At 43.3% G+C, this 22,671-nt stretch overlaps 1 long non-coding RNA gene across 1 annotated transcript in view; it reads left to right on the forward strand.

The window, feature by feature from the left end:
• LOC121092887 overlaps nt 1–20,338 on the forward strand; it is a 33,366-nt gene extending 13,028 nt beyond the window's left edge. The window contains exons 2-5 of the long non-coding RNA XR_005829415.1: nt 14,203–14,290; nt 16,512–16,627; nt 17,328–17,453; nt 19,319–20,338. This is a non-coding gene — a long non-coding RNA (uncharacterized LOC121092887). The remainder of the gene's footprint in view (nt 1–14,202; nt 14,291–16,511; nt 16,628–17,327; nt 17,454–19,318) is intronic.
• The last annotated feature ends 2,333 nt before the right edge of the window (nt 20,339–22,671 follow it).

A 22,671-nucleotide genomic window follows, 5' to 3' on the forward strand; every position in this document is an offset into this window, starting at 1 on the left:
AAGTAGCATATGCTTTGTATTATTAATTTATTAATTTGCTTTGATGCACAGTCTCCCGTTAAGTATACCCCACTGCCCCTCTTTTTTTTAACCTTCCTTTCTCTTCTGGCCTTCTTTCCTCGCTTTCTCCCCAGAAAGACTCAGGCAGGCAGGCTAAGAGTTGGGGTTTGGGGGTTTTGTGTTTGGTTTGCTGTTTGTTTGGGGTTTTTTTTAAGAAAAAAAAGAGCAAATGAAAATGTAAGCAGTTATGGATGGCAGTTCCCTCTGCAAGTGGTATGGAGGAAGAAGCAATAATTTCTTTTAAAAGCATCTTTACACATCTGTAGAAAACACTTGAATTTTTTCTTTTTTTATTGTTTACTAAATCAAAGAGAATGCATCTGAGGCTCATAGTGATGATAGTAAAAATTGCAAAGACTTTTCATATGCAAAAAGACATTTTTGTATGACTGAAGATTGGAAATGTATTATGCCAATCTTGTATTCAAAGACCCACTTTGCAGGGTTTGAGTTCTGTATTATGTGACTTTCTGGAGGCTTTTTGTTTCTTGGGTATTTTCTTTCTCCTTCGTTTTCATGAGGTTTGTATTATCAGTGCTTCGTAACGTTTTCATAGGGTCTTTCCTTTGAACCCTGCACATGAGATGAATGAAGGAGCTGGTTTTGCTTTATCTGTCAGCCTTTCTAACAGGTCTTCTGGCTCTGGAAATATCCCCAGAATTCAGAAAACTATCAGGCCAATCTTCATCAGCACTTTAGCTCTGGCTGAACACTGCAGCACACAGCTTTGAAATGTGAAAGATCTTTCTATTCCGCTATTATGCATCTTGAAGGGATGTGTTATCTCCGTGTCAGGGGATTTGGAAGGGGAGGATGAAGCGCTCACTAGAACCGCAAAATATTTTTATGACTGAATGCCATGTTTTAATGAAAATTGTCAGCTCCACGCAGTTCAGGGTTGCTCTGTATTGCTGTTGCTGCTCTTTGGATGCTCTCTGTCTGTAGCGATCCATCAGCTGTTCAAGATTCCGGTGCCGGTTCTGCTGCCAGGTTGCCCGCTTCCTGGGCTTGTGCCCATCACCTGGCTCACCCCGAAAGCTGGGCTTTCCTTTGACCCACCTCGCCGCTGCGCTGGGGGTGGGTACGTGCCTGTCACACCGGGCAGTTCCTACAGCTCTGGGTGCAATCTCGGGCCCTGTGGCATTGGGGTCTCTAGTCTTATTACCTGTTGTTCTGCCTTGGTGCCCCGTTTTATTTGATATTGAACTAAAGAGCATTTATTACTTTCTTGCAACTATGAAACTCCCCTCTCCAACCAGCATGGCAATAACAGCTACTGTTAGGAGGGAACTGAGAAGCATGAACTTGAACTTTGATTATTTTTCTTTTGATTAATACACAATTGGGTAGGGGTCAAGACACAGGGAAATTCTTGTGGCGCAATAAACAGAATATTTAGACACGGTCATGCCATAAATGTCAAACGAAGTGGTGCCCGTTCCGACCCCTGCTGTCCCCTCGTGCCTTCTGGTGCAGCAGCAGACGAGCTGGGCAGGGCTCCGAGGGCTTGTCCCTCACAGGTCAATGGGTTCCACTTCCCGCTGCGGAACACGGGCAGGGATGGACTCGGGGATAGGAAAGCAGATCTTGAAGTGGGGGTACCACTCCTGTAGCAGGACTGTCAGAAAAGATTTCCAGCATGTTCCCTCTCTGCTCCTGTGCAAAGCCTGGCAGCTTCAGCTTGCCGCCTCTGCAGGCAGCTTCGCCCCAGGTCAGCCCATGCACCGACGGAGACACAGCTCGGGCACGTGTCTCATTCTCTGGACGGCTACCGGGGCCATCAGGAGGCGTGAACTGCAAGAAGTTAATGATCTGTTCTTACCGTCACTTGCAGTCTCTCTTTGGCCTAAGGCAGCCAAGTGCTAGTTAGCTCTTGCCTACTGCAAATTACCTCGAGCAGAACAAGTTGGCTTGCTCAGAAATAAGAATCTGTTAGTTACAAGCAACCAGGTGAAGAAATGTTGACTGCAGCTACTAACCCATGCACGTGTTAGTAAGCATGTGAGCATCAAATAGCCAGCACAAGGTAAAAGTAATTGATTTTGAAATAAAACCCATTCAGAAGGTTAAGGCCAGATAACCTCTTGCCACTGCCAAAACCAGCAGCTACCAAAATGTAAATCAAGAAAGATTTGTCTCAGGAGCTCCTGCGTTTACAAGTTACAGCTATATTTTAAATTGAGGGCAACAGGGATCAGTTACCTATCTAGAAGTTGGTGCCTTTTAACTATCAGCAGTTTCTGTGCTAAATGAGAAAGATACAATTACAAGAGCTCAGAAGCAGTTTTTTCTCTTGATTGCGCATTTGGATACATACATGAGGTAGCCTTCAGCGTTCCAGCATCTCAGAATCCTTTTCATAAACAATCCAAAAATTGTCCTGCAAAGCAAAATATATCTACCTTACTGACAGATTCAGAACAAATTATGCTATATGAGGTTGATTTTTTTTAATAATTAAAAAAATTTGCACAGCTATGCAGATGTTTCAGCCATTTGGCTCACTGTAATCAAATATGGTGAAGAAGCTCAAAGTGCATTTCACGTTTATAGCACGTCAGTTCAGCTGGCTTGACTGCTTTTTTCATAGCAAGTCTGGTGGAAAAAGCATTCAGTAGAGCAAAATGGTGCTGCTGCTAATATTAATAATAATACTTAGCACTTCAATAGCATTTCATATTTTCAAAGTGCTGTACAAATGCTAATTAATTAGGCAGTGAAGCTGAATGCCAAATAGAGAAAAAGCCTTGTGTCACTGCTTGTAGAACAAGTTAACTTGATTATTGCACTTTTAATATTTTTTTTTTTTTTTTTTTTTACTTGGGAAAGCACTAGTAATTCAAGGAACAATTCAACTGCACAGGGCACAGCAGGGGCTGGGGAGCACAACTGCCATGAAAAACCAAGGATCTGCTGATCCCAGAGCTGTGACAAGCTCTTGTGATTTTAGTGTTTGCAATGAAAGCAGGTGTCTTTATTCCAGGAGTGAGGTCTTAGTTCAGTGACAGAAGCGGAACAATAGTTTTCCCATTCTGAGCAAAACAGTTTGTTGTTTTTTCTGCTTCCACTGTGTGGTACCCCCTTTACCAGTTTTTCATCCTTCCTCTAACAAAACACTCACACATCGCCTCAAACACATCTTCAACACCTTTGCTACTAAAAACCCCCAAGTTTACATTGCTTTCAGAGATCGCGATGCGCCCACCTCGTCGCTTGTTTGGCTGGCAGGTGAAGCCCGCTGAGCGGAGAGCGGGTGGCCGGTGGCATCCTGGGGCACCGGCTCCCCAGGGTGGCTCTGCTCGTGGCAGGGAGGTAACGGGACCTGCCAACCCCCCCCCTCTCTGCCTCTCTGCAGATCTCACGTTAGCTGAAAGAGGAAGGCTGTGCCCAGGGAGCACCTGTACCAGGGCCATAAGCTAAAAGAAGTGATAAAGAAACTTCAGCCCTTTCACAGGGGTTGGTAGTGCTGTTTGCCAGTTCCTATAAAATTATTTTCCAAGGTTCCGTGCAGCCGATATGTGCTAAATGCAGTGTCGGTTCTGTGTTTTGTGTTTCATCACCACTGCAACACTCGGAAAAGCCAAAAGCACCCACCTTGTCCTTCCCCAGCAGGTGTCCCTCATGCTGGCAGCTTCAAGTCTGGGAGGTGTCTTGTAGGAAGGTCGCTTCCCCAAGGGCTGAGTTTGCTTTTTCCTGGAAATGATCTTTCGGTTTCAGAGAAAATAAGACTTGAATTACAGTTAAGACCCTGGGCTGTGCACTGGCAGCATTAATTTTGCACCAAGTGGCATAGAGACATGAGTCATCCCCCAGCAGACGGTGCACTGACCCAGCGCGGGGTCCTCCCCTGAGAGCGCTGTCACCCAGGGGTGCCGCACAGCTCCGCGGCCGGTCCTCCCCTGCAGCCGGCACGGGTCCTTCCTCCGAGCCAGCCGTGATGGGGGATGCAGCTCCCGGGAGGAGGCAGCACGGTGGTACTCCTGCTCGGGAGCAAGGACATGGGGAGTCAGTCTCTCTTGCTGTCGGTTTTATTTGTTATTTATATTTTTTTTAGCCTTTCATATTGACCAGCTTTGCTGGTTTGGTCATATTTTTCAGTATTCTCAGAAAATATTTATTCTGAAGAACGTGAGAGAATCTGTACAAGTGAGCTGTGAGTTAGCAGGGCGAAATGCAGATCGGGTCCAGCATCTCCAGGGCACCAGCACGTGCTGAAGCATTCCCTGGAGCCCAGCTCTCTGCGTGTTTCACTCCGGAGAGTTGCCTTCCAATGCAAACAAGCTTCTAGACTATCAGTAAATGACATCAGAAGCAAAATTAACCTGACTCAAAATAAATTGAGCAGCTGCTTTCAAAGATGCTGTACTGATAATCTGTCTGTATAAAAGAGCATCCTGAGATGGTGTGGTAGGCAATATTTTCCCAGTCTCACATCCTTTCTTATCCTTAGGCACATCCACACCGTAGGGAGGACAGGGGAAGGAATCATGATATTTAGACAAACTTATTCACATTTGAAAGGGACTTTACAAACTCTTGTAACTAAAACAGAGGTAGAAATAAAAGTAAAATATAGTAGTCCTCCTTTTTAGTTCTCTCCCAGAGTTAATGAAAGATTTGTTACTGTTTTTGAAAGAAACAAGTATTTATGCTAAAAATGCTGCTATACCAAGTTGCTGTTGCAAAAAGACAGAAACAGGCTACTGTTTTGGAATTAGCAGTTAAGGAATTTTCTTTGCTGGCACAGATTTTTATTTTTTTTTCAATTGCTTGCTATAATTATTATGATGAAACAGCAGATAATTGTTGGTCTGACCACCAGGCCTTTGTTAAACAATTAATCTTTGGTTTGATGGAAGCAGTGTGCCTAGCATCCTATTTTTGAATTGCCTCTTGTACTTTTCTTGGCTTTCTCTACAATACTAGGAAATCACCATTATTATATTTTTATGTAATTTCCATATGAGCAGCTCCTTTCCTCTATTGAAATAAAAATGCAAGGTGCTCCCATAACTTTGTTGACAGCATGTTGCGATGATCATTTCTCCTACAATACTACTCAAAAAATACATACATTGACAACTGATTTTTTCCAGGCTTCCATTTAGAGAGGGAGGAGAATAAGTGGTAAAATTGGTGGAATTACCTTTTTGTGAATAAATAATCCAGCCGATTTATTTCATTTTGTGGTTGGCAGATCATTCTAAAACTGCCTGTGGTTTCCGTATTGGTACGATTTGCTCACATGTAACCACAGAAGGTAACTGGCCCCACAGCTCAGTGCCAGGGATTTGGTCACCTCCTGATTGATCCTGAGTGGCAGAGTAATGCTCAGGGTGGGATTGTCCACTGCAGTCTCAGGAATTGCTCTTATTTAGCAGATCACCCAACCGAAGGCATGCACAGCAATGCTTGTAATCAGTGATCTGTCTCTGCAGGAGTGACGGTGCCTTCTCCAAGCGCCAGAATGTTGAGGAACCCACATGCCAAGTGTTTAAAAACCCAAGGGGCATATGCAATGGCATGTATTTAGCAGCACTGTTTAATTTCCATATTATTTTGAAAAACACAGTGTTAGTAGTTTTAGTTAGTAGTTAGCAGTGGCTTCGGGGGGGGAGGGGGGGGGGCACGGTTCTTTGCTCTGCTCGCTGCCCTCTGCCAGCCAATTCCCTCCGTGGCAGGAGGCAAAAATGCTCCCAAATCAAAAGCTAATTGAAAAGTTAGGAAAGGTATTACAGGACTCCCCAATTCTATGGAGGGATCGGTGGTTGAGTGCTAATCAATTCCGAATATATTTCTTCTGGGACCAACACTTACTGGCAAGTAATTATTCTTTAAAAGATATACATCATAATGGATTCTGCTTCCCAAGAACAGTCTCCAATGATATCTCCAGGAACAATACAGACCAAAATGGGCATCACATTGTCCCAGTGAAAATGGGTATACTTTGATTATATTAATATTGCTGGACCAGTTAGGTGGAGCTGCTCATTTGCAATTAGGCTTGCTAGGTGCTAACTCTATTAACGCTCCCAGGTAGTAGCTCTGTACCAGCACTCAGATGCAGAGCCATTTATCTGCACGCCCGTAACAGAAAGCCATAAGGTACCTCTGCTCTCCCCGGAACCTCATCCCTGTTTGTGCTCAGACCTTATAACACACTTATCAAGCACTAAAACTGCTCAAAATTTTTACTGCTCGGTGCAGAGTGCAGGTGTGTCCATGTAAATAAGAGTCAGTGTCAGCTGTGTTTGTTTACTTGCTCAAAAAGAGCTGGTCTGTCTATATCTGTGCTGAATTTGCTACAAGCTTCGCTTTTCTGTGGCATTGAGGAAAAAGGAAATTAATGCGTGTTGTAGCATTATATATCCTGTTGTTAAAAGTTTATCCCTTGATTTATATTTTTCTTTTATGAATGTGTACGTAAATCTAGATCTTGTCTATCCTGCAGACACATGCACACACATGCAGACTTGGCGTTTTGTACACTCTGTTGTAGCTCAATAGGTAAAGGATTGCCTCTGGGTCCTCTCCGGTCATTCGCCCTCCACCCGTGCCTCCCTGCTTCTCTCCACCCAGTTACAATCTGAGTTAACTCTTATTTTAGCTGAATTAAACGTGTGCTCCCTATTCACCATTCTAAACTCTAAGCTACCTAAAAAATATTTGCAAATCTTTTTTTGCACTGAAGCTACGTGCAAGAATCTTTCTTTTCTGGAGTCATTTCTACTCTCACTTATCTCAGAAAACAGCCAACACATCTGCACTGAAGATGTACAGTGGGATAAGCAAAACCAGAATCTCACTCATACAATATAAATTACTTTTATGTCTGAAGAAGTCATTATCTAGTGTCATAAGAAAAGCAATAATAATTTCCTAATGCTTCTTCCAAGTGACATGGGAAGCATCAGACAGTCTGAATCTGTTCTGTAAAGTACGGGAGATGTTAATGAAGATTAAAACTGAATTAGTGGACATAGCAATGCAATCACGGCAAACGAAAGCAGCCAGATTATAATTGCAAACACTGTTCTGTGGCACGTTCTGTCATGTGGAAGCAAAAATAACCATATTCTCCAGTCCCTTTTCAGTCATTTTTATGAATGTTGCATTTTGTTCCTCTTCCCCACTGTACAAGCCAGGTGTTCCTTTCTGCTGAAAAACAACAATACATCATTTAAGTGAAGTTCATTTTTTGAAGCTCAGCGAGTTGAGGCTTTCTCCATTTCCCTGGCCGTATCCAATCAACCAGCGGAGGCACTGGCATGTGTCATAAATTTTGCTGCAAATATGGGCCAGCTGAAACGTATACCAATTCAGAGATCACATCTCCTCAGCATCCCACTAGGCAGGAAAGGAAATGAAATGTGTGTGCTGTGTTCTGCTGGAGCAAGAGGACGGAGCAGGAGCTGAAAGAAATTTGAATTCTTCACAGGAAAGAAGAACCTCTCTCCAAAGAAAACTTGGAGAAAAATTAACCCCCAGAACACTGCCTACACTCTTCTCCAAGAGTCTTTCCTCCAGCAGTGTCCGAGTCCAGCTCGCCTCTTGCGTGCAGTGATTCACCCAGCTGCCCCCGTGTTGCCCCAGCGGCGAACGCCTTTGCTGCCTCACACGTGAGGCTGCTCTGAACTGGCTTTACGAGCAGCGTCTGGGAAGCAGGTTGAGACTGAAAGCCATTAATAATTGAGGGATTCTGTGATGAGTAAGAAAGTTTGCTCTTCTGCCCACATAGCAGTGGCTTTTGTGGCTCTTCCATTTACAGTCCAGGCTTCCAAACACTGAAGAGCAGGTCGGCACATCTGCAAGGCTGGCTGGCACTGCCATCCAGGTGCCATGTCCGAGAGGAACAGCGTGGAAAAAGAGACAGTTACTTCTGCAAGTAATGGGTGTTACCGCAGGATGCGGCCCAGTCATCCAGCGGCATGGGAGCAAATGGGCCACTCCTGTTGTCTAGTCCCCAAAACAACCACCCCTGGCTCTCGAGCAAGATGCTGTCAGGAAAAGTTGTATTTACCAACCTGCTGACCCCATGACCAAATGTGTGTCCCAGGCACACTCCTCCTCTTCTCTGCAGGGGTTTTGTGGGGCTTCTAGACTTGCCTTGCTCATTGAATGATCGTCTCCCTCAAGTCTGCCACATTAACCATTTTCTCAGCAGAGCCATGCACTCTGTCGAGGTCACAAGACTTTATCCATTTACTTGATGCTAAGTAAGCTGAAGGTCACATTCCTGAATAAAAAAAAAAAAAAAATTCCCCGGAGGATAAAGAAGTGCTTTGTCTCACAAGGAGGGTCTGGTTTGTCGATTCAGCCCTTTGCCTGCCCTGGGATGGCTATGTGGCATGCCCACCCTCAGAGTCAGAATTTGTCACGTGAGGAGTAGGACACGTATCAAATCTGGAGCTTTTGTCATCCCGACAAAGTCAGTCCTCACTTGTCTGACCTCGGCCTGTGGGCTATGGGGTCATTCTGCAGTGATTTCTAGTTTCTGTATTACCCATTTTTTCCTCTCCATTTTGGGAAGCAGAGGTCAGGGCAAAGTCACACATCTAAATGACAGTTTCTTCTTGCTGTTGGGGATTAAATGTTCTCCCATGGCCGCTCTGTGGTCTCTACCACGGGGCAATGAGCAGTTTGAACACTGAATGGTCTGAGCAAACACAGACACTACAAAATCCCTTGAAATCTGAGGTGCAGAGGGGTCGGTTCCCAGTGTATTTATTTCAAGGAGTTTCCATGACTGTAATGAACTCTATGCAAACAACTACATGTCCTCATGTAGGATGTAGCCAAAGCAGGGCAGGGGGGAGACAAGGGGGAAAAAGAGAAAAAAGGATTTAACTATGCTTGGTCACTCTCTGGATTACTTACTTTTGTCTGTTTGCTTCAGGGTTTTTCTCTTAACTCTGCATCAAGGATATGTATTGACTTTGCTGAATTATTGAAGGTAGTTGCAAATGATGCATGAAATGAAAAATCCTTCTTCACCCTTCGCACAGGCTGCCAGCAGACAATCCTGTGCAATCTCTGCTGAGCTGCACTGTGATACCAGGTACAGATACCCACACAAATCATCGCATTTAATGGTAATGGGAGTTTCTTTTCTTGATATTTCTCTTACTCCTTTCACCAGTCGCTTTCAGAAGAACTGTGCCCTCCTGCCAGGGCAGTTGGCATCACTGAAAGCAGCTGCACCCACTATAATCTTATGTTGGTGGAACTGGGGGCAGCATTTGGGACCAAGCCAAAAAATACAGGCAGCCTTCTGGTGTGCTTCTAGAAATCAGCTTCTCTCAGGTTTCTGAGCGTACATGTGTGTGTCTTTTAATATTTATTAAGGAAAGCTTGGCAGACAATACATTAAAATTACCTGGAAGCTGCTACAGCATCACATAAATCTGCACAATGAGAAAAGGACTAATAAAGTAGAAGGATATGAACACCAAAGAATAAACAGAATTAGAGAGAAACAGTTACTAAGTTGTAGGAGGAGGGAGAGGTATATGCGGGGGAAGAAAACCCAGCTTATGCAGGCAGGGGGACGGGGCGGTGAAGGACGAGAGGAGGAAGCAGAGAAGATGGTGAAAGGTCGCACCGTGACTTTCTTGGGATAAGCCCCGAAGAAAATGTGGGGGGTGTGAAGGTTGTGCCACATCGACAAGAGGTCTAGGAACAGCACGTGTCGGGCCTGAGGCTGTGTAACGTATGGGTTCGCCTCTTTTCCTCTTTGTAATTGTGCTCTACCCGCTAAAGGGATCTCTGTGTTGAAAAGCTACATTTCCACGTAGCTACAAACCCAAAGCGGTGCCGGCCTTTGGATTGCGCAGCACACATAGGTGACAACCTGCTCTGGAACGACAGGAGCTTTGTAGCAACTTACATGCTTCTTTTCTGCGTGGTGTTTATTTTAGCAAAGCATCCCTTGCCCAGAGGCCCCGCACCCAAAACATTATATTTGCTTGATATAATTTGAAAACCTTCTGAAAAGATGTATTATAAAAGCAAGCAATAACATTAGGGTTTGGAGTTTAATTGTGACTGCGCTGCACAGCTGCTAACGCCGTCCTTTTCAGAATTTATGTCCTCATCTAGGTTTTTCAGGAAAACTTAATTTGAGGAAGTTCTGTTTATCAACTTCCTGGCTTGTTGTCAACAGCACACTGCTTGCTTTTTAATATGAGGTGCTAATTATGTTTTTCTCAGACTTCAATATAAATGAAATGCATTTGGCAGTTGCCAACAGCTTCGCAGAGCATGATAATGCCATCGTGCAAACTTTGAGGCTCTCTGAGCATGAGTTTATGCTCCTGCACTGAGCAGCTTACAAGTACATTTCACACCGCAGACAAGAAGTGACCTGCAGAGGTCACTGCCAGAGGAGCCTCTTCTGCAGGTGTTTTGGAGAACACAGAAACCGCCAGAAAGTGTGATTGATAGCACCCAACATCAGAAACGCCACTTCTTTGTGACGGTGGAGCACAACAAAGCTGGTCTTTAGGGAATAATCTTGCAGCATTTTCAAAGAGCTTGAATCAGCCTCAGCAGGAGCGCACCGGTGAAATTCCTCCTTGATCCCCAAACTGAAAAGACCAGGCAAGGGTGAGCCATTCAGGAGGGGTGCCTGCCTTTTGTTTCTAGCTACACGCAACAATCTGCACGCTACTGAGCCCCACACCACAAAAATTAACGCTTAGGTTCGGTGAAGGTTGATCACCAAAAACTTTCTGAAAGGAGTATGAGCACAAAGCAAGAGGCACGCAGCCCCGAAATCCTTTTGCCACAGCCCTGGCAGTGATCTGCTGAGGAGATCCCACCAGGAGATCCTCTCAGACATGGGCTGCCCAAGTAACTCCTAGAAATCTTCAGTGAGAGATTATTAAAGGAGTATTGAGCCTCTTTGGTTCCCACAACAAAAGAAAACAATTGCAGGACAGAAAGGAAGGAATTGATAAAGGCTTGAATGCAATTTGGATGTGGCACAAGAGATGGAGGTAACCTGTTTTCCCAGCCACCACATTAGGGAGAGAATCGCATCAGTGCAAGACAATCCTGCAGCTTCCTTTGCCAGTGGCTGTCTCAATAGCAGTGTTTTGAAGCTAAATAACCTGTGGGCTGCTGCGCAGAAGAAAGGATGATGAGGTATCGATTGCGTTTTAGTTAGCGAGAGGGAGAGTGAAAGGGCACAGTCTATTTTTAATGTCTGGTTACCGCCACGGATGGAGCGAGACCCAGAAAGCCTGGGAAGCCTTTGTTTTGATCAGAGGTAATTTCACTGAGGTCTCCATAGCCTTTGCAAATATGTCACTGATATCAAAACTGGAGGACGGGGCAGAAAGGTGATGTAGAAAGCCGTAATTTGAAATTATTAGGTCTATTTGGGGTTTAAGAGATTGTTGGTTTTTTTTTTTAATTGCTTTATTATCCTTTATATTTTTAGAAATCAATCTCATTTCAGTGATATTGCACTTAAATATTATGCTCTTAAACAAGACTTGCTCTCAGTTTGTTTACAGAGAATCTTGAAATGGGAGAGGCTTTTTAACTTTTCTGTACTTGAAATCAAATTTTTAATAATCCCTTTTGCAAAATAGGTTTTACATCTTCCATGCTGATATAGCTATAATCTTTCCCCCTATCATAATTAAACGATGCTTCCTTGACATTTCCGCCTCCTCCTTTTCCTTTAGATTAAATATTTCTTTAGAAGAAGTAATGCGACTTGCACTTTCCCTCCTGCTCCTGCTGCGCCGTTACCCTGGCTGCAGGACTGGGGCCGTGTTTGTATTCACCGTGCCTGCTTTGTGGCTCTGTTTCCTTCCAAAAGCTGTAATGTTTGCATCTTCCCGGCAAAATCTGCTCTAGGACTTGTGTGCGATGATGACAGGATCATTTACAATGTTCACCTCCCTTTGAACAGTGTCTTTGACTGATCCGCCTGTGCTCGCGTGGTGGTTGCCCTCCTGAGGATGCACAGAAGTGGAGCACCTCTGGGGACGCCTAAAATGCTCGCCAGGCAACAAGGGTAGCGTCTTTTTCCTTCCCCCAGGAGCCACTAACCATGCACAGGCATAGGGGATGAACACATATTTCTTACGACTGCAAGGAAACAAAGATAATTCAGATCCCTGAAGAGATTTGTGATGCAAAAATGTGTCCCTTCTCCCTACCCAAACTAAAGCAAACTGACTTCTCTAGTCAGTTTGATTTAGGTCAGCATGGCAAGCGCTACAAGTGTTGCCGAGCCCTGAAGAGGGACAGATTCCTCAGAAATGAAGGTATGGCCAACGTAAACGTGCCCGCTGGCACCCCGCTGTCTGGTCCCTCATGATTTTAGGCCATTACATCACCTACTGCTATTTCCGTCGCTTCTCTTCTCCCTACCTATGCTTTTCCTCAGGCTTTTTCTAAGAGTACATTTAGGATTTATCTGGATGAATAATATTTTCTATAGTTTAAACAGGGGGGGAATCTCTCTCAATCTGTCCTCCATCACGCTGGCTGCGGAGTTGCTCCTGGTGCTGGCCAGCGTGCCACGAGGCCAGCCCGGAGCCCTGGCATGGATCCCGCACCCCGGCTTCGGCTGCCGCCTCCCTCTCTCCGCAGGCAGGAGAAGGCAGGTCCTCGGCCGGGACAGCGGGTAACCTTCCTGCTGGCGCTTGGGAGGGTCCTCGCTGGCACCTTGCCACAGCAGAAATGCTTTGATAGCTGCTCTGAGGGGCAATACAAGACAAAGTCAAAAGTCAGGAGGGACCGTGGGAAAGTGCTTGCTCAGTGGGTGTGTGGATCCACAGGATACCTGGAACACCTTTCTTCTGGTCACAAAACCCACATTGTTTGTAAAGCCTTGAAAAGAGCGTGTTGGGGGTAATTTGCTGCTCGTGGTAGACTTTAGAAAAACTTCCCCAGCCCTGTGAGGCAGGAAGGTTGTCCCTGCAATGGCACAGGGAAGGAAATTTGTATTCCACCAGTGGAAGTCTGGGGCGACCCTCCACGGAGGTGCCAGAAGACACTGAGGAGTCCGCTCCAGATGCTTGCTGCCTGCTTAACGGTAAGCACATAAGTAGCAAAGAAAGGAAAGGCAAGGCCCGACCAGCAAATCAAAACTGAGGGAGAACCCAAACTGGGGCTGAACCTTGCAGAGGTGGGAAGGGGCACGGCGGGAGCGCCGGCAGCACCGAGCCCAGCGTTCAAGTCGCTCTGCCCTGCGCTGGGCTGGCCAGTGCTTGCGCCATGCGCCCAGGGAGCTCGCTCTGACTTTTTCCCTCCATTTAAAATTTGCTTGTATGATCTTTATGTGCAGAAATTCTGGCACAGCTACATTCCACCCCTGCCAAAATGCGTGCCTCGTTCATGCTTTTATTCTTCTCAACATAATCATTGTAATTTAATTTTGCATAATTAAAAAAAAATCCAAAACCCTCAGGCTTTAAATAGCCTGATCTTTTTTTTTCTGAATGAACACCGATATTCCACTTTTATCATTGTATTCATACACTTGAAATCACTTGCTATTTCTTTCTGTGAAAATTAATCTAATCTCAGGAAAAACAGTTAATTCATTTTAGTTAATTCAGTTCTCTTCTGAGTTTAATTCCCTATGTGAGATTTTTCCCCTTTACTCATGTGTTTCTTACAGTCACTGCATCAAATTTATAACTCACCATTGCTTCAAAGTTATGACTCACAGTTATGTCATTAAAAACAAAAATGGAGAGAAACTTGTGAGCTTCATTTATTTTGACTCATTATATGTTTTCAATTCTAAATGTCAAAAGTGCAGCAGAACTTCTGACATTTCTGTTCATATGAAAAATATTAATAAACCAAGTAAAATAGCCCACACTGGTAAATGTGAATTCTGAAAAAATCAAAACGAAAAGCTGAAACTCAGCCCATGAAAACAAAGGGAAATAATCCTGAATTTTTTATCAGAACTGTATTTGGTCTACATTTTTGAATATATTTGTCATGCCTCACACACACAAAGAACAATCATAATTCAGATGATTTTTTTTTTCAGATTAAGGCAAGAAGCAAACAAAAACGAAGACATAAACAGCTTTTTTTTATTATTATTACTGTGTGCTTGTTGACTTTGATGGAGTTACTTCAAAGACTTTTCATTTCTTCCAGCATCAAGAGAAACATCAGACTCTAATTCTTCTATACAAAAGAGCTGCGTTTGACTCAAACATTTTCCATCTTGAACTTCCTTTACCAGGTAAGAGAAAACCTCAAGTGTCTTCTCCTAAAACTGGTAAGGAAATTGAATAAATTTCAATGAAAAAGCAATCTGTGTGCAGACAAAATCTAATAGAGGGCAAAGGATGGAAACTCAGTAGGAAGTTTAAAGTGAGACAAACAACCAGAAAATCATAGAAAATCCTCTTATAAATGAAAAAATTAAGATTGTTATCTCAGAGTTGAGTTTGTTTTTTTTTTAAAAAGAATCTGTAAGTGAAAACAACTGGCCCAGGCCCAGTAGCTGGGCTCTGGACTAAGCACAACACAGCTGTGCGGGGCGGCCTCTCCAGGTACACTTTGCTTCAGAGCCGTAACCGCTCCATCACGCCATTTGCAGTTTTGCAGACGAAAGTGGTTGTGCTAAGATGCCTGTCTTTGCTGACAAGTCATTTTGTTTCCTTTCAAAGCCAGAACACCGGGGCTTTGCAGTGGTGATTTTCATAGGATTTTTTTTCTGATTAGGAAAGACAAACCACATCAGTCATGACTTCTAGTTCAGTCTGATCACTGCTTAAAATAACCTGGTACTTAAACCTTAATTTACGTCAGAAGCACAGAGAACAGCGGTATGACACCGTAACCTTACCCACAGTTTCTAAGACCCACGTGTTTAAAGAGTGACAAATGTCCTTAAATGCAACTGTTTATTTTGCAGAGAGCAATTTCTAGGAATCTGTCTTTATTCAGTCAGTAAAAAAACAAAAGAGATTGTTTCAGCATTAGGATAGATTAACTTCCCATTAATTCTGTGTTTTGAAGACTAGCATGGTACCTGCATAAACTGTATCTCTAAGTTATGTGTATTGTGGGGCGAGCAGGGGGCAGCAAAAAAGCCCCAGCTAACTATGGCTGTGTAAAAAAGCTACTAAATGGAAATATTTTGACCAAGAATGGGGCATTTTAGTACTCAGGCTTTGAATTAATATTTGGTGCTCTTTGAAATCAGTAACACAAAGTTCCTTTTGGGCTAAGCACGTCAGTGCTTTTTCTGGTTTAACAAAAAGAAAAAACAGTGCCAGGAAGATGCTGCCTAATTCCGATCCCATCCATCCAATTTTGACTTCAAAATTTTCCTGTACTAGCCTGGGTCTGTCAGATCTAGTGCAGAATCTGTGGTTTCAGGAAGACATATAGCACCAACGAATGGTATTTGCTCACCGAGGAAGATTGGCGTTTGAATGTGGTGACAGGTCTTTATAAATCGCAGTGGTGGGTGGCAGAGCAATCCGTAGGAAAATTAAGACTTTTTATTTTTAGGAAGGTGGAAGGGCAATGTGCTAAGAGACCAGTCACAAGGGAAACAGAAGTGGGGTGGAAGAATATAGGAGATAAATTATGCAGGACAAGTGGAAAACATAAAAATCCACATGGATAAAATTAGAGAACTAGAGGAAAATTTCTGACTCAGGTGAATCCTGAAGTCTGTGATTCAAACTGAGGTTTATCAATCTGTAACAACCAAGAAAAAAAGAAAAGGACTAAAGAGGTTTCCTGAAGGAAAGAAAAAGCAAACTTCTGTCATGGGAAGCTGGCTAAATGTCAGTAGTTGGGGTTTCTGCAGCTTTCTGGCAGGCAGAGCTGGCTGGGACCCGCAGCTCCATGGCTGAGCCCTGCCGGCGCTCCCTTACCAGTGCCCGGCCTGGGGATGCCACGAGTCGGGAGGCGAGGGCAGAGGCTGAGTTACAAGGCACCGAGGCATCTTTCCATGGGAAACACCACCATGCAAGAGGGTTTTTTGCCTAGATGTAGCCAGTCAGGCCCCAGGGCAGTTATTTTCCTGGCTCTTCTTTCCATTTTGTAATGGGGGATGGCAAAGTACAAAGGTGCCAAAATAACGTCCAGGTGAGTCAGAAAATAAAGACCTTAAAAGGACTAAAATATCTTACGGAAATGAAAAGATGTCTCAGTTTAACTTAAACACGGCACCAAACGGACCTCGCCTTTAGCCCAGGATGGTGGCTGTCCTGCGTCTCCCGCTGGTAGAGCTTCGTGGTGGCACCCTGCCTTGTGGCAGCACCCAGTCCCCAGAGAGGCGAGAGGTTTCCCACGTGTGCTCGCGGTAGGAGCTGCTGTTCTCAGTCTTCTGTAAAGCTTGCAATGATTGTGGTGTCTTTGGACTGTAAAAGGATCATTAGCTTCCCACTGCTCTTAAATGTTTATCGGTCTCCTTTTCACTCCAATTGATTTTCTAAACACAGGTTGCCCTGGAACTGAAGCATTGATGTCTCTGAGGAGCTGGATACACACGTTTTCCTTCTGTCACCAGGTGAGGGCAAGAGGAAACATTTGCTCAGCCAGAACTGCTGGAGAAGAGGTAACTATGATGCTTGAAAACAGTGGTACTGTTTTTTCCCTGCATTTCTCTCAGATGCAGTGTCCACTGCACTGCTGATCCCTTGCACCTCTAACTTCCTCGTTATTCCTTACCAGAGCTCTTGCTTTACATCAAAGGTGCACCAGGCAGTTTAAAAATACTCTAGGATTTTCTGCATTTTTCTTTGCATTTTTCTTGTCCCCTTTATTCCGTTCCGCTTTTCCCAGTGCAGCTTACTGGTATGTACCCATCCACAGCTTCTGTCCTGCTATGGGAAACTAACTGATTTGATGAAAAAAAAAAATATTGATGGGCTTATAACTTTTCAGACAGGGAGTAACACAAGAAACACATAAAGCATAAAAGTTAGCAGCTTGAGGGTGCAGGTGGAGTAGGAAGTTCTAGTCTGAGGTCTTACTGATTTGGGCAGAAAGTCATTTGGGAAAAATAATTCCTTAATATAAAAATCGGAACCAGCACAGCTGAGATGTGTGAGTTTTCAGATGTACCCATCTATATGAGATTTGACCCAAGAATCCTGAGGTATGTCTGCTCTCTTCTTCACCCTTACACTTTTCGATCTTCTACCTATGGAAACTGCTGGACCTCATTTGACACACAAAGAGGAAACTTTGTCTTTCCTAATAATTAACATCCTTTTTTGATGAAACTATTTTGTAATTTTTGTTTGATCACACAGTGTTCAACCTCAATGGGAAACATTGGCCAGCCAACCTTCTAATTTCCCCGGACCCATATTGCCCTTGCCTGTAAAGTCAAGAAGACGTCTTCAGAAAACACCTTCTTGCCTAATATGTTCAGCAAGGTGGGTATCTGGGTAAACCTTCCCCGCTCAACACAGGTAACAGCCAAGAGTAATATCAGAAAAGACAAGCTGACATCGATAAATTGGGCAGGAGCGGGTTTTACATTCTAAGTACAGTAAAAAAACATATAGAAAGGTTAGGAAATAAAACCTTATATAACAACACTACAATTTCTTCCCTGAAATGTTTTGTACTGTATTCATTCTGGGGTATTTACTACTATAAAAATATTCTGAAAGGGAAAATACCTTTGAAACCAGTATTTTAATTTTCTAATTTTTTTTCTTTATTATTTCTTTTTTATTTAATAATCTATATTTTTAACAGCATTAGTGATTTTAACTTGTAAGCCTAAATGCTTACTTTTGTCAGACAAATAAACTAAACCCAAACCTAAAGTAGCCTATTATGTCTGAGAGGATTTTCTCCTGTTAATTGAAAATGAACTGGAACTAAGCTAAATTACTTGAATGTTTAATCTTTCTTTGCTACACTGAGGTTACTAGCGGGTGCAAGCATAGACACATTTCTAAATAGAAATAACAAGCTATTTAGTGTTTCAGCTTTGGTAAATGCTGAGAAGGGCAGTGACCTGTAATACCAGTAAGAGCATGAGCGTTTCAAACTCCCAGGCATTCGTGCTAAAATACAACTTCTCAAAGCTTAGATTTGTTTGTAGCTGAGGGAAATGTTAAAGAAACTTCTTGTAAGAAAGCTGATTGCCTCCATCATTAATGTAGAGAGAATTTAATCTTCAGAAAATTGAACTAGTTTGCAAACAGAAAAATAAAGAAGCTATTTTAAGGATCAAGCAGCAGGATAGACTGGATCTCCTGTCCTGTGGGAAAATTATAGTAGTTACAACTCCCTGTGGAGTGAAACGCATGCTAATCCTTCAGGCTTGTTCTCCCTGTATCATCAGGCGTTTCTTACATGCAGCACGCTGAGGCTGGTCTTGGAGATAAAGTACATGGGAGCAATTCACGTAGGAGAGTGGATGGAGGAGATTGCCCTGCACCCCTAGGGAAGCTCTCACCACAGAGAAGGCAGGAGAGAAGGTCGCTCAGAGGAGAAAAGGTGCATCTGGCAGATAGAAGGTAGTTGAATCCTGCTCTCAGGAGCAGAGGGGTTGGGACTGTTGTCCAGCAGAAGCTGGTTTTGCTGGCCAGGGATGAGGAGAGCTGGGGAGGAGCACAGCTCTCCACTGCATCTCAGTAAGGGAGGACACATGTCCAGTGAGCCATGCATTAACAAAAGTCAATACTGCACTGACACAGAGAAGCAGAGGCACTTTACATTTTCTTTAAAAAAAAACCCCAAACTTACACATCTCCTAGACTCGTTATTTCCACTGGCAGGCAGTTCCCCTGTCTCACAGCACTTCACAGCCCCTTGTTAGCTTTCCCTTTTCCATCCTGCCACTGCCGGTGCTGTTTCACTCCACTGCCACAATTAAAATCACCTAGCTATGTCTGGTACAAAGTGCTTTTTGCTCAGCCCCTCAAAGCACGGATATGAAGAGCCTGATCCCCAGCCCACACTGACATCAGCGGGAGTCCTTCCATTCATCCCGATGGGGTCTGTGCCAGGCCAGGCAGGGATATAGATGAGGGAAGGCAATTTGGCCATTACGTTTGCCTTTCATCAAGTGCTTTACACAGCCAAACAGTTTTTAATGTTACTTCTGCTCCTGTGTTGGAGATTTAGTCCGTGTGAAGTGAATTTCCTTTAATAACTACAGAGAGCTGCATGCAATTCCAGGACAGGGCTGAGAAGCACAGTGAAGACCTTGGATCATGTTGGGTATGGCTAAGGCAAGGAATGTTTTTTATTGTTTGTTTGTTTGTTTTTCTTTGTTTGGCAGCTAAACTGGAAGGAGAGAAGCAAAACCAGTTTGGAGCAGAGCAAGCGGAACATGAAGGCAAATGAAACTTTAGCGTGGTGGTTCAGCTCCAAGCAGCATCCCTGTGCCCTGGCACACAGCAAGGGGGGCCGCAGCGGTGGCAGGAGAGAGGAGGGCTGAGGGATGGCATCCAGGTGACAGCCAAAGCATCAGTGTCACTACGGAGACAAAGGCAGAAGCAGCATGAGGAAATTAGCATCACTTTTGGTGGTCCAGGAGGGAGGACAGTCTAGCCCCAAGTCTAGGATGGGATGTGTAGAAACCGCTGCAGTCACCAGAACCACTTTCCTGGGGTGTCAAAAAAAATAAATATGAAAAAGGGATCATTGTTGCAGAAAGAGGAGTCTGCAGGACTGGAGGCTTTAGGGAAAGGTATAGATATGATCTTCTCAAGTGACTGTAGAGTTTTCACTTGGAAAATGGGTAATATTGTAAAAAACTTACATTTCTTGTTAAATATTGAACTATATTTCATAGTAATGGATTGCTACCTTATCCTTTGGGACAGGTGCCAAAAAATGGTACCTGGGGTGTGTCTCTTGGGTACCAGCTTTCTTAGGAGGAAATACACTGAGTGACAGGTAAGATCAAAAATAATGATTTGCCTCTTATTCTTCCTTTAACCCGATGTGAGGATGGCAAAGGCTGGAAATCCAGGTGAAAAGCTCACATTAAGTCAACTTTCTGCTTTCTCCCAGTAGCATCTCAGATGTCTTAATATTTGGAGTGTCATTTAGAGGTCAACTTTATTTTGACAAGGCCATGTCCCCGGGATGCTTGGGATCACAGTCAACCTCTAACAGCTCGATGCATTGTCAGAGAAGTGTGCAGGTGAGGTTTGAGTGACAGCCAGAGAGCCATCTGCTCCTAAGTTCGAGCTTCGGCGTGAGTGGAATGGAGAAAGGAGGCAATGCCCCTTCCCTGCACTGGCCTGGCCAAAAGCTGGGGAGAGCTTCTCTCCAGAGAGAAAAATGGAGATTTTTTTTTTTTTTTTTTCCCCTTTCTATACATCTTAATTTCCCTTAGTACATGTTCTTTTCTAAAGTCGTAGGTGCCCACTCTCTGCAAGTAAACTGTCATCTTCGTTGGAGTAAACGAGGAGGGTCTGGGGCATCGGACGTGGCTACAGTATTGGCGCTTCCATTCCTGCAACCGTCGCTGATTATAATCATCTACAGCCACTTCGGGGGTATCAGAGTGGAACTTTTTAATAAATGTAAGTGCATAATGGTATAGAAAATTTGCTACCCTATGAAGCAGCTCTAAAACTGATGATGATATCAAGCAAGGCCTGGCTGAGGGAGGTTTGGTGCTGAAAATGGAAATGGAAGTTAACTTTGGGTTATCTGTGGTTTGCAGATTTTTGTCAGGGAAGCAACGTATGTCAGGGGAGCGGGAACTCCTTGAGTTCTGTCCCGAAATTATGGACATGCAGTCTCCAGGGACAAGCTCAGGGTGAGGACAGATGGCTCTGAAACAAACAATAGAAAGAGGCTTCTAATTACTGAGCTTTTAAACACTCGGACTGAAGAGATTTAGTGGCTTGGTGCTGAAACTGGATCAGCTACATCTTGGCTTTTTAATTTAAGGCTGGTCAAAGGAAAACGTATGAAACATATTCCAGTTTAGGTCATGGCATGGACTTTTACTGTGGAGATTCTTTTTTAAATCATTATTTATCTATGCCAACAATTTCTAATAATTATATAGAAATCTCATATTATCAGTTCATAAAAATCACCCTATTTATCACAATGTAAAGCTATATTAGGTATGGTGCGTGAGAAGCAGATTTTAAGTATGGACCTATGTACTGTTCTTTCTGATTTGCTCAAAGAAAGTTTTGATTGCCTCCCTTGGAAAGTAACTGAAATCAGGAAAAATAATTATTTTTCCTCACTCATACAAGTCTAGGTCTCCCTTTTCCAGAGCCAACTTAGTGTGATTGTCCACAGAATCAAAATCTCCATGAATTACAACCGCCACTCATATAAGATATTACAAGATAAAAAATGTGTCTCAGATGTACAGTCAGGATAGCAATCACAACTGTGCTTTTTTACTAAGTATGCATGGCAACAGAAACGTGTACATTTAATTCCTTCAGATTATTGCCTCGGTGTAGTTAAGAGCTAATTTACACCACTGAGACTCCCACTGATTCTGTCACAATTCAGAAACTTTCTTTAAAAAAGACTAGAGTATAAGACAAAAAAAGAAGAAAATATAAAGACAGAAATGAATAAACTGCTTTTAACCTTTTTTTCCCACACCTTAACTTTCAAAAATCACCGTGCTGTAGGTCTGCCAAAATTTGCATGTTCTGCCATCAAAAAACACTTGGAAATGGAGTGTCCAAATCTCTGGTACTTAACCCTGCTGAGTTTCATATTGAACATTAGAGGGTGCTCCCCAGCCTAGAGACTGCTAAATAGGGCACAGGTCGGGGGGTGCGGGGGGGGTGGAGCAATAGGCTTTTCTATGCTCTTTTGCCCCTGAATCCCGTGAAATTCTGACTGTGTCCACAAGGCTTATCAAGTACACCAGAAGCTAACAAAAAGATACTATGCTCTCTCTTATATTTTCCATCCCAATAGCGGTAGCTTCTGGGTCGAGCTACTGTTGGCAGAGCACCGTTTTTCCACTGTTGAGTGGAAAGCAATAACAGTACTTGATGGCACTTCAAATTTTAAAAGTGATCTTTTTTCCAGAAGTCAGCACAATGTTAAATCCAATATTTGTAAACTTTTTTGGTTTTTTCCTGTTGTAATAACTAAGCCATTTTACCTCTTAGACTTAACTTGTAATTACACCAGCTTCCACTGTTGATAGTCTGAAGCTAACGAACCTTCAGTTTGGCATATACGTTGTCACTAAACAAAATATCTGTTTAGCAAACCATCAGAATTTGTGTATGATGGGAAGCAGATGTATCATTAAGCACTAAATGGGAATATCATTTACAGTAGATGTCATGTTTCATTTTGATAAACTGCAGAAAAAAACATGTGAAAGATGTAGCCCCGTGTATCCAATGCTGAATTTAAATTTATTAGATTTAAGATTTATTAAAAAATATTTATTAAGATTTATACAAATTTAAGATTTATTAGAAAATACGATACACGACTTGAGCATTACTATGAAAGATAATGAAATGCTATCTAATATAGGAGATGCTATCCCATGTAAACACTTAGAGAAGAGAAGCTAGAAAACAACACCCTTCCTTACCATAACGCTTTACGATGATGGGGTTCCTGTTTCGAAGTCTTTGGTGCATGAGCCATCTCCTTCCTCCATAACAGTATGTA

The sequence above is a fragment of the Falco naumanni genome, chromosome 8, assembly GCF_017639655.2.
Source record: "Falco naumanni isolate bFalNau1 chromosome 8, bFalNau1.pat, whole genome shotgun sequence".
Taxonomy (NCBI): Eukaryota; Metazoa; Chordata; class Aves; order Falconiformes; family Falconidae; genus Falco; species Falco naumanni.